The sequence below is a fragment of the Gekko japonicus genome, unplaced genomic scaffold (genome assembly GCF_001447785.1).
Source record: "Gekko japonicus isolate JY-2015 unplaced genomic scaffold, Gekko_japonicus_V1.1 scaffold5176, whole genome shotgun sequence".
Lineage (NCBI taxonomy): Eukaryota > Metazoa > Chordata > Lepidosauria > Squamata > Gekkonidae > Gekko > Gekko japonicus.
Window position 1 is genome coordinate 31,212 of NW_015175529.1, and position 11,710 is coordinate 42,921.

At 47.7% G+C, this 11,710-nt stretch overlaps 1 pseudogene; it reads left to right on the forward strand.

Moving 5' to 3' along the window:
- The first annotated feature begins 4,567 nt into the window (after nt 1-4,567).
- Nucleotides 4,568-8,399, forward strand: LOC107122885 (annotated as a pseudogene).
- The last annotated feature ends 3,311 nt before the right edge of the window (nt 8,400-11,710 follow it).

Consider the following 11,710-nt stretch of genomic DNA (forward strand, 5'->3'; position numbering starts at 1 on the left):
TGTCCTCCCTTTTTCCCCCCCCCCCCCCCCCGGGGCGTGGAGCAGTGTTGCATGTGATTTGAAGGGTCTGGTGCATACAGGATGCCAGCATAAAATCCAGCCTCTTCCAGAAGAAGTCCTGGCTTTCCCAGGGTGTGTTTAAACCCTAGTCCAAATAGGTGTCTCGCGATTAATAGCCGATGGCATGTTGTCCGGATCTGCCCGCCTGGAAGCCGTTTACGTGACCCAACAAATGTGCAGGAAGGGTCTTCGCAAAGGGGGGGTTCTACACAGCAGATCCCCCCATGGGGGTGGGGGAAGAGGCCAGGAGAATAGGAATTATGGGTCTTATTGGAGGAGCAGGCAGGCTGGCCCAGCACCGATTCGTGCGTCGCCCTCTCCGTTCTGGGTTCGGGCTCGCTTTCTGGATTGCATCCCTGAGCATTTATACAGACGCCCTGAACTCATTTATGACGAGGGCCGGAACTCCTATAAATGTCACTTTGTCGGGCTGGCAGATGTACACCGTAAAATGTAACACCAGGTCCTGGAGACATAAACTCAAGGTCATTCGGGATTGGCTGGCCAGGTTGAGCGCCAGGACCCACCAGCAGGGGGACCCTCCCCTCTCTTTCCTGATCTCCTCTCGCAGATTGTCCCCCCCCCCACTCGACTCCCTCCTCCTGTCTGTTCGGCCTCCTTCTGTCCATCCCCCCCAATTCCTTCTCCTTTTCTTCCTTTGCCACTGCAGCCCATCTCTCCCGAACGTTTACCCAGTAGGTGGGGTGTTATTCTTCCTCGCTCTCCTCCTGGTTTTTCTTTTTTGCCCTTTGGAAAAATAAGGAGCCCCCCTCCAAGGTGGTTCTAACCAACATTCCCTCTCCAAGCTCTGGAGTCTCGTGAGCAAGAAATTCTCCTTTTGTGAGCAACTGGCGGTAAAGTTGTGGCCGGGCGATTTGGCTGCTGTGTAAATTAGTTGGCTCTGGAGCCCTCCCTTCCCGAGGCAAGACAAAAACGTGTGAGCCGGAGGCTAAAAAACGGTGAGCCGGCTCACACTGACTCAGCTTAGAGGGAACAGTGGTTCTAGCGCTTTAAGGCACACAGAGCGGAGTAGAGAGCAGCTTGCCCGGGGTGGGGTAGGGCGGGTGGGAGAGGGGGCTCATCCTCGGTTACTTACAGGTGCTGCGATGGCGACTGGCTGGCCGGCCCCTGCCTTCCTGCTGTGGCGTCCCCCTTTTGGAAGTCTAGTTCCCGACTGGAGCGTAGGGGCTCTGTTGTTGTTTATCGTGTGGCTTTCTTGCAGGCTGTGCCCTGCTGCATGGGACTGGCTGGCTGGTTAACAAGGGGGGGAGAGAGAGTAAAGGGAGGGACAGACAGACAGACTCACTCCCCCTTCCGCCATTGGGGGAGGCCCTTATCTGGCACCGCCAGGCCGTTTCCAGTGGGTGGATGTGCTGTTTCGCTTTTGCTCATCCGCTTTTAACTCTCCTGTTTGTCTGTCTCTCAGCCTCCCGCCCCATGTCTGCTGTTCACTGTCCCCCCCCCCCCCCCTTTTGTTTCCAAATCCCTCTCCTTCCATCTATCCATGGGCTTCGGCATCAGTGCTAGATCATTACACAGGTACAATCAGAGGCCTTCGAAGCGCCCCTCCCCCCGGCCTTCTACATTCCCTCCCTCGCACCAGGGTTTCGTGGGCCAGATCAGAGCCCTGGAGGGTCCAGTTCCAGCCCGCAGACCATATGTTTAGACGTTTTTTTAAGCGAGGGCAGAGATTTCAAGACACCACTTCCAGCAGTTGAACTGTTTGTTATATAAAGTGTAGCCTTCAGGGAATGCACACAAAAAAGAACGGAATAACACCAGGAGACTAAAACATCTGAGCACAGGAAAGTCAGGTATGTAAAAACACGTCTCATCTCCCCACATCTACCTCACCTCTGTGACGTTTCGAGAGAGAGGCAAATCTGATTTACTGGCAATGTTCCCTCTAAGCTGTGGAGTCTTGTGAGCAAAAATTCTACTTTTTGAGCGACTGGCCTTAAAGCGGTGAGTGAGCAATCTGGTTACTGCATAGATTAGTCTGCTCTGGAGCCCTCCCTTCCTGAGCGAAGACAAAAATTTGTGAGCAGGAGGCTAAAGAGCTGTGAGCTAGCTCACACTCACTCAGCTCAGAGGGAACACTGCTTATTGGACCCCAGTTTGTTATTCAGATTAAGAGTCATCCCAGTTTCTTTCTTCGCGTGGCCGGTCGTGTCTCATCTGGTCGCGTGCTGGTTTGTCTTGGTTCCCCCTGACGATTGCTTCTAACTGCCTTCCCTGGAAGCCCCTCAGCCAACCCAGACACCAGCTGGCCCTCTCTTTAATACCCATGTATCTCCTTCCCATAAATCCCACGGCAGGAAAAACTCCAGGATCTCATCCTTTCTGAACCAGTTAGGGTCAGAGGTTCATCTCTCCTTTGTCTCTCAGGGGGATTCAGCAGAGGCAAGCCCATGGCAGTGGTCTGCATCCACCAACTCACCCAGTAGAACCGGAGCTTCCAGTTTCAGCACTGGAGCTAGGGGTGCCAGCCTCCAGGTGGGACCTGGGGATCCCCTGGAATTACAGCTCATTTTCAGGCGACAAAGGCTAGTTTCCCTGAAGAAAATGGATGTTCTGGAGGGTGGACTCTATGGCATTGTCCCTCACTGAGGTCCCAGTCCTCATAAGAACATAAGAGAGGCCAATGTTGAATCAGGCCAAAGGCCCATCCAGTCCAACACTCTGTATCACACAGTGGCCAGAAATACCAGTGCCGTCAGGAGGTCCACCAGTGGGGCCAGGACATTAGAAGCCCTCCCACTGTTGACCCCCCCAAGCACCAAGATGACAGAGCATCACTTGCCCCAGAGTCCCTATCTATACCTTGTGGCTAATAGCCACGGATGGACCTCTGCTCCATATGCTTATCTAATTCCCTTTTGAAGCCGTCCATGCTTGTAGCCACCACCACTTCCTGTGGCAGTGAATTCCAAGTGTTAATCACTCTTAGGGTGAAGATGTACTTCCTTTTATTCCTCAGTAGGCTCTATCCCCAAATATCCAGGAGTTTCCCCGCTGGCCACGCCTCCCCCCCATCCCCCAGAGGTGGACGGGGGAACCTGGCACCCCTAACTAGAGATCTTTTAATGAGGGAGGGAGGGAGGGGAGAGGTGGAAAGAAAGCAGATGGGGAGAGAAGAAGGAAGGAAGGAAGGAAGGAAGGAAGGAGAGAGATGGAAATGGATCCTGGCCTCCCATTCCCTGACCCCAACCTCCTTGCATGGCTGCACAAGGCAAAGTGCGGGTTGCAAGAAAAGAACAGAGGGTGCCCGGCCGCCCAGCTACCCCAAGACTGGTGATCCTCCAGAGATGCCAGCCTCCCCCCACCCCGACCTGCCCGCATGGCTGCCCAAGGCAACCCTTGTGGGGAGCGGGAGAAAAAACAGCGGCACAAGGCTACAGCCTGCATGAAGAGGACCCAGCTGCCCAGCCACCCCAAGGCTGGTGATCCTCCACGGATGCTGGCCTCCCCCCCCCCCCCAATCCCAAGGCAAGCCCGGCCCAGACCGCCTGCGGCCTCCATAGCCCATGGGGGGAAAGCTTCCAGCTGGCTACAAAGTATGCAGCCAACCTCGGTGCTCTCTGCCCACCCCCACCCCCGAAAAACCCTCCGTTTTCAAAAGGGGGTGGGGGTGCAGGGGGTGGTGGCAAGGCTCACGAGTTGCAGTTTGGCCACCCATGGCTGAGAGGGAACCCTGGTGGCCCTAAGCAATTCCCCAGGGGTGGCTCAGTCCCTCCTGGAAAATTTGGGACGAGCCAAGGCCCCACGCCCCCGCATAGTCTACACCTATGAGCCCATCCACTAGGTGGCCCTAAGCAATTGCCTCAGGAGCCAGCTGTGGGGGGGTACCAGTCAGCTCTATCGCCCTCCCAGCCTCCACTCTGTCTCCGTTCCTAGCCTGGCTGCCCACCAGGACATCTTAGCATAGGGAAAAAGGAAAAAACGCACCCCTCTTTTCCTAGATCTAAAACTTACCTCCATGAAGTTAAAGAGAAAGTACTTCATAGTTTCAGATTTCTTGTTCTCATTAGACTGTCGTCTTCTCCATCAACACCTTTCTTCAGACCCTCTGCCATATGTTCAACCATGAATGGCTTTCCCTCTCTACATTCTGAACCATATCTGACAAAGGAAGGCTTGACGCTTGAAACCTTATACCCAGAAATTCTTGTTAGTCTTCAGGTTCTGCTGACTCAAAAGTAGGTGTTGGTGGAAAGTATCATTTCATCACACCAGTTATCCCTTTCTTTCAGCAAAAACGTGTGGCCGTCAGCGAATGAAGCAAGAGAATGCTCATTGATAGAGAATGTGGGTACACACTCAGATTTGCAAGAGGAATTTGAATATTTGGATGCACTGAGGAAGGAAGAGGGAAAACACCCACCTAGAGGGAGAAATATTTCCAGTCTATTAGATGAGGATGACCAGCTATGGCAAAAAACAGATCAAGGAGAAAACAGGAATGAAAGCTCTGCAAGCACGAAAAAATTCCCTGAAGTATCAGTTATTAATATTCAACAAAGGATGTGTAACAGAAAGGAAATATATGACTGCTTGGAGTGTGGAGAAAGTTTTGGAAAAAAAGATAGCCTCATCTCCCACCAAGCAATTCACACAGAGAAGAAAGCACATAAATGCCTGGAGTGTGGGAAAAGCTTCAGTAACAGTGCACACCTTCATCGGCATCAGAAAATTCACACAGGGGAGAAACCATACAAATGCCTAGAGTGTGGAAAGAGTTTTGGACGAAAATGTCATCTCATCTCCCATCAAAGAATTCACACAGGGGAGAAACCATACAAATGCCTGGAGTGTGGAAAGAGTTTTGGAAAAAAATATCATCTCACTTCCCATCAAAGAATTCACACAGGGGCGAATCCATACAAATGCCTGGAGTGTGGAAAAAGCTTTAGTCACACTGCACGCCTTACTTACCACCAAAGGACACACACAGGGGAGAAACCATATCAATGCTTGGAGTGTGGAAAGAGTTTTGGACAAAAAGGTAACCTCAACTCCCATCGGAGGATTCACGAAGGGGAGAAACCATACAAATGCCTGGAGTGTGGAAAGAGTTTTGGACGAAAATATCATCTCATCTCCCATCAAAGAATTCACACGGGGGAGAAACCATACAAATGCCTGGAGTGTGGAAAGAGTTTTGGACAAAAAAATAACCTCATCTTCCATCAAAGAATTCACACAGGGGAGAAACCATACAAATGCTTGCAATGTGGAAAAAGGTTTAGTCAGCGTATACGCCTTACTTCACACCAAAGGACGCACACAGGGGAGAAACCATATAAATGCCTGGAGTGTGGAAAAAGCTTCACTGACCGTTCCAGTCTGAATACTCATCGAAGAATTCACACAGGGGAGAAACCCTATAAATGCCTGGAGTGTGGAAAAAGCTTCACTGACCGTTCCAGTCTGAATACTCATCGAAGAATTCACACAGGGGAGAAACCATATGAATGCCTGGAGTGTGGGAAGAGTTTTAGACGGAAAAAAACCCTCATCTCCCATCAGAAAATTCACAGAAGAGAGAAACCATACAATTGCGTGGTGTGTGGGAAAAGCTTCATGGACATTTTCACTCTTACTTCCCATCGAAGAATTCACACAGGGGAGAAACCATATAAATGCCTGGTATGTGGAAAAAGCTTCAATCGCAGTTCACACTTTCATCGTCATCAGAAAATTCACACAGGGGAGAAACCCTATAAATGCCTGGAGTGTGGGAAAAGCTTCAGACGTGGTTCAGAGCTTACTTCCCACCACAGGACACATACTGGGGAGAAACCATATAAATGCCTTGAGTGTGGGAAAAACTTCACCGACAGTTCTGGTTTGTGTTCCCATCGAAGAATTCACACAGGGAACAAACCATATAAATGCCTGGAGTGTGGAAAAAGCTTTAATCAAAGTGTACGACTTACTATTCACCAAAGGACACACACAGGAGAGAGACCATATAAATGCCTGGAATGCAATAATAGCTTCACTGACCGTTCCAGTCTGAATTCTCATCAAAGAATTCACACAGGGGAGAAACCATATGAATGCCTGCAGTGTTGTAAAAGATTCAGTAAAAGTTCACACCTTACTACCCACCAAAGGACACACACAGGGGAGAAACCATATGAATGCCTGGAGTGTGGGAAGAGTTTCGGAAGAAAAGATCACCTCATCTCCCATCAAGGAATTCACACAGGGGAGAAACCATACAAATGCCTGCAATGTAGAAAAAGCTTCAGTGACAGTACACATCTTACTTACCACCAAAGGACACACACAGGGGAGAAACCATATAAATGCCTGGAATGTGGGAAGAGTTTTGGACGAAAAGATAGCCTCATCTCCCATCAAAAAATTCACACAGGGGAGAAACCATACAAATGCCTGGAGTGTGGCAAAAGCTTCATGGATCGTTCCACTCTTACTTCCCATCGAAGAATTCACACAGGGGAGAAACCATATAAATGCCTTGAGTGTGAAAAAAGCTTCAATCACAGTGCATACCTTCATCGTCATCAGAAAATTCACACAGGGGAGAAACCATACAAATGCCTGGACTGTGGGAAAAGCTTCAGACGACATTCAGAACTTACTCCCCACCAAAGGATGCACACAGGGGAGAAACCGTATAAATGCCTGGAATGTGGGAAGAGTTTTGGACGAAAAGAGTACCTCATCTCCCATCGAAGAATTCACACAGGGGAGAAACCATACAAATGCATGGTGTGTGGGAAAAGCTTCATGGATCGTTCCACTCTTACTTCCCATCGAAGAATTCACACAGGAGACAAACCATATAAATGCCTTGAGTGTGGAAAAAGCTTCAATCAGGGTTCACACCTTCATCGTCATCAGAAAATTCACACAGGGGAGAAACCATACCAATGCCCGTAGTGTGGGAGAAGTTTCAGAGAGTGTTCAAAACTTACTTCCCACCACAGGATGCATACAGGTGAGAAACAATATAAATGCCTTGAGTGTGGAAAAGGCTTCAGTCAAAGTGCACATCTTATTCCCCATCAAAGAATTCATATTTCCTGCCAAAGGATGCACTCATCGGAGAAACAATATATATGCCCGAAGTGTGGGAAGAGCTTCAGACATTGTTCACAACTTACTTCCCACCCATCTGAAAATGCACACAGGGGAGGAACCCCATAAATGCCTGGAGAGCCAGTTTGTAGTAGTTAAGTGCACAGACTCTAATCTGGGAGAACCGGGTTTGATTCCCCACTCCTCCACTTGTACCTGCTGATGTGACCTTGGGTCAGTCACAAGCTTTGGCACAGCTGTCCTTGAAAAAGAGCAGTTTGTGTCAGAGTTCTCTCAGCCCCACCCACCTCACAGGGTGTCTGTTGTGGGGAGGGGAAGGGAAAGGAGTTTATAAGCCGCTCTGAGACTCCAATTAAAGGGCGGGGTATAAATTCAATCTCTTCTCTTCTTCTTCTACCACATGATGCATACAGGGGAGAAACCATGTAAATGCCTTGAGTGTGGGAAAAGCTACACCAACAGTTCTAGTTTTTCTTCCTATAAGGGAATTCACATAGGTGAGTAACCATATAAATGCCTGGAGTGTGGAAAAAACTTTAATCATAGTGTACAACTTACTGTGCACCAAAGGACGCACACAGGGGAGAAACCATATAAATGCCTAGAGTGTGGAAATAGCTTCACTGACCATCCTGGTCTGATTTCCCTTCAAAGAATTCACACAGGGGAGAAACCATATGAATGCCTGCAGTGTGGGAAAGGTTCAGTCAGAGGGCATAACTTTCTTACCACCAAGGGGCATAACTTTCTTACCATGGGGGAGAAACCATATAAATGCCTGGCGTATGGGGAAAGTTTTGGAAAAAAAAATATCCTCATCTCCCATGAAAGGATTCGCTCAGGGGAGAAACCATACAAATGCCTGAAGTTTGGAAAAAGCTTCAGCTGGAGTACATACCTTATTTCTCATTGAAGAATTCACATGGGGGAAACCATACAAATGCCTGGAGTGTGGTAAAAGCTTCAGCTAGAGTGTGTACCTTATTTCTCATCAAGGAATTCACAAAAGGGAGACACCATACAGATGCCTGGAATGCGGGAAAAGCTTCAGTCAGAATACCAGTCTTACTTCCCATCAAAGAATCCGCACAAAGGGACTAATGATATAAATGTCTGGAGTGTGGAAAAAGCTTCAATCAGAGTTTTGTTCTAACTTTATTCACACGGGAGAACCATATAAATGCCTAGACTGTGGGGAAAGCTTCAGTTAGAGTTCCAGTCTAACTTCCCATCAAAGAATTCACATAGGGAAGAAACGATATGAGTGACTGCAGTGTGGGAAAAGGTTCAGTCAGGTGCACACCTTACTTCCCACCAAAGGACACACACAGGGGAGAAGAAATAAAAATGCCTGGAGTGTGGAAAAAGCTTCTGTTGGAATAATCAAGCTTGTTTACCACAAAAAGATTCACACTGGAGAAACCATTGAAATCCCTGGAATGTGGTAAAAGCTTCAGTCGCTGTTCACACCTTGGTGTCCATCAGAAAATTCACAGAGATAAATACATAGATAGATGATACATGTTATATACTATCTATATTATTATATATATTCCATATGTAATGCATCTTTTATACCTCTGAACAGTCTTTGATCTCTGTGAATGCCTATTTTTCCCCTTTATATATGTATTTTCACTTTTCCCTTCTTTTTTCTGTATCTTTATTTCCTTATTTCCTTTTTTTAAAAAAAAATCCAGAGAGGAGAAACTGTACAAATGCTGGCAGTGTGGTAAAAGATTAATCTGGAGTGAACACTTTCATGGCCATCAAAAAACCCCGCCAAAACCACACACACACACACAGAAACCCTATAAATGTTGGCAATGTGGAAGAAGGTTCTGTCAGAGGGAACACCTTACTTCCCGTCACAGGATGCACACAGGGGAGCGGAAATATGTCATGTAGTCATGATTTTAATTATGATTATTTATGCATTGTGCAGTTTCAGAACAGTGGTGAAATGTAGCGTAACTGCGCCTGTGTTTTTGAAAGCTGCTCCAGGAAGCTGAGGGGAGCTATCCCATTCACCACATGCCTACGAGCAGAGCGCACATGCCGGACGGATGGCTGCCTGATCCGGGGCATACGGGGTGGGTGGGGGGACATACAACGTGCCAATGTAGAACCCAGCTTCTTGCAGGGAAACTCTAGCCAGGATTGGTCCCCTCTGATTGTCAGCTGATTGCGTCTTGGTCTAGAGGAGCTAGTGGGGGAGGCTGATTTTGTACCCCAAGAAACACGGAGGAGGGGTCTTAATGGTGTTATGGCTCCCAGGCAGATCCCTCTGAGGGCCCAGGGACAGAAGCAGAACCATCCCAGGCCCAGAAGGTTGGCCAAGCCAGCCCAGGGCTGAGGGGGACGTGCTGCAGATTCCGGGTGAACAGCTGCCCTTTGTGGGAGACAGGAGCACTTCTCCCTTCAGCAAGAACGGATGAGTGACAGCTGCCACTCTTTGCAGACGTCAAGGTGGATCGAGAGTGCAATCGAGAGGTTGGTTTCTATTTTTTAATGTAAATTTGCCACTTACTTTTTTTCCATTCGATCTTTCTTCCCATGTTTAATGGCTCCCTTATCACTTTAGAAAACTGCATGTGGGTTCTGTTATCAGCCTTTGGGCCATGAAGGTCATTCCAGTTTTGGTAGGGGGAAACTGTGGTAAAATCCCCCTGCAGACCCTTGATTTGCCCCTGGGAAAGAGGGATTTCTACTGCTGTCATTGGTTTCAATTAACTAGATCTCAGCAAGGAGATCATCTAAGAACATAAGAGAAACCAGTGTTGGATCAGGCCAATGGCCCATCCAGTCCAACACTCTGTCATACACTGGCCAAAAATACCAGGTGCCATCAGGAGGTCCACCAGTAGGGCCAGGACACTAGTAGCCCTCCCACTGTTGACCCTCCCAAGCACCAAGAATACAGAGCATCACTTGCCCCAGAGTCCCTATCTATATCTTGTGGCTAATAGCCACTGATAGACCTCTGCTCCACATGTTTATCTAATTCCCTTTTGAAGCCATCCTTGCTTGTAGCCGCCACCACCTCCTGCGGCAGTGAATTCCATGTTTTAATCCCTCTTTGGGTGAAGAAGTACTTCCTTTTATCTGTTCTAACCCGACAGGTCAGCAATTTCATGGAGTGCCCACAAGTTCTTGTATTGTGAGAAAGGGAGAAAAGTACTTCTTTCTCTACCTGCTCTATCCCATGCATAATCTTATAAACTTCAATCATGTCACCCCTCAGCCGTCATTTTTCCAAGCTAAAGAGTCCCAAGCGCTTTCACCTTTCTTCATAGGGAAAGTGTTCCAACCCTTTTATCATTATAGTCCTTTTCTGCACTTTTTCCAAAGCTATAACATCCTTTTTAAGGTGTGGTGACCAGAACTGTACACAGTACTCCAAAATGAGGTCGCACCATTGATTTATATAGGGGCATTATGATATTGGCTGATCTGTTTTCAGTGCCCTTCCTAATAATCCCCAGCATAGCACTGGCCTTTTTTATTGCAGTCACACACTGTCTCGACATTTTCATTGACTTATCTACTATGACTCCAAGATCTCTCTCTTGTTCAGTCTCTGCCAGTTCAGACCCCATCAACCTGTATTTATAGTTAAGATTTTTGGCTCCAATATGCATCACCTTTCACTTGGCCACATTGAACCCCATTTGCCACGCTGACGCCCACTCGCCCATCCTCAACAGATCTCTTTGGAGTGCCTCACAATCCTCCCTTGTTTTCACCACCCTGCTTTGTGTCATCCGCAAATTTAGCCACTTCACAGCTTACTCCCAACTCCAAATTATTAATAAAGAAGTTAAAAAGCATCAGACCGAGTACTGATCCCTGCAGTACCCCACTGCTTACCATCCTCCACTGAGAAAATTGCCCATTTATACTTTTATACTCAAATGGAAACTCTGTTTCCTAGTAATTAGCCAGTTTTTGATCCACAAAAGGACTTGTCCTTTTATCTGGTGATTTTTGAGTTTACTTAGGAGCCTTTGATGAGGAACTTTATCAAAAGCTTTCTGGAAATCAAGGTAAACAATATGTATTGGGTCCCCTTGTCCACATGTTTGTTCACCCCCTCAAAGAACACTAACAGGTTAGTGAGACAAGACCTTCCCTTACAGAACCGATGCTGAATCTGCCTCAATAGTTTTTGTTCATCAATGTGCTTACTAATTCTGTCCTTAATAACAGTTTCCACCAATTTACCTGGTATCGACGTCAGACTGACTGGCCTGTAATTTCCCGGATCTCCTCTGGAACCCTTTTTAAACATGGGAGTGACATTAGCTACCTTCCAGTCCTCAGGAATGGAGGCTGATTTTAAGGAAAGATTACATATTTTTGTCAGGATATCCACAAGTTCACAATTGAGTTCTTTCAGAACTCTCGGATGTATGCCATCTGGGCCTGGTGATTTATCAGTTTTTCAGTTGTCTATCAGTTTTAGGACCTCCTCTTTCGTCACCTCAATCTGACTCAGGTCTTTCAACACCCCTCCTGAACTCAGCAGTTCTGGAGTGGGCAAGCACCTCTCATCTTCCACAGTGAAGACGGAGGCAAA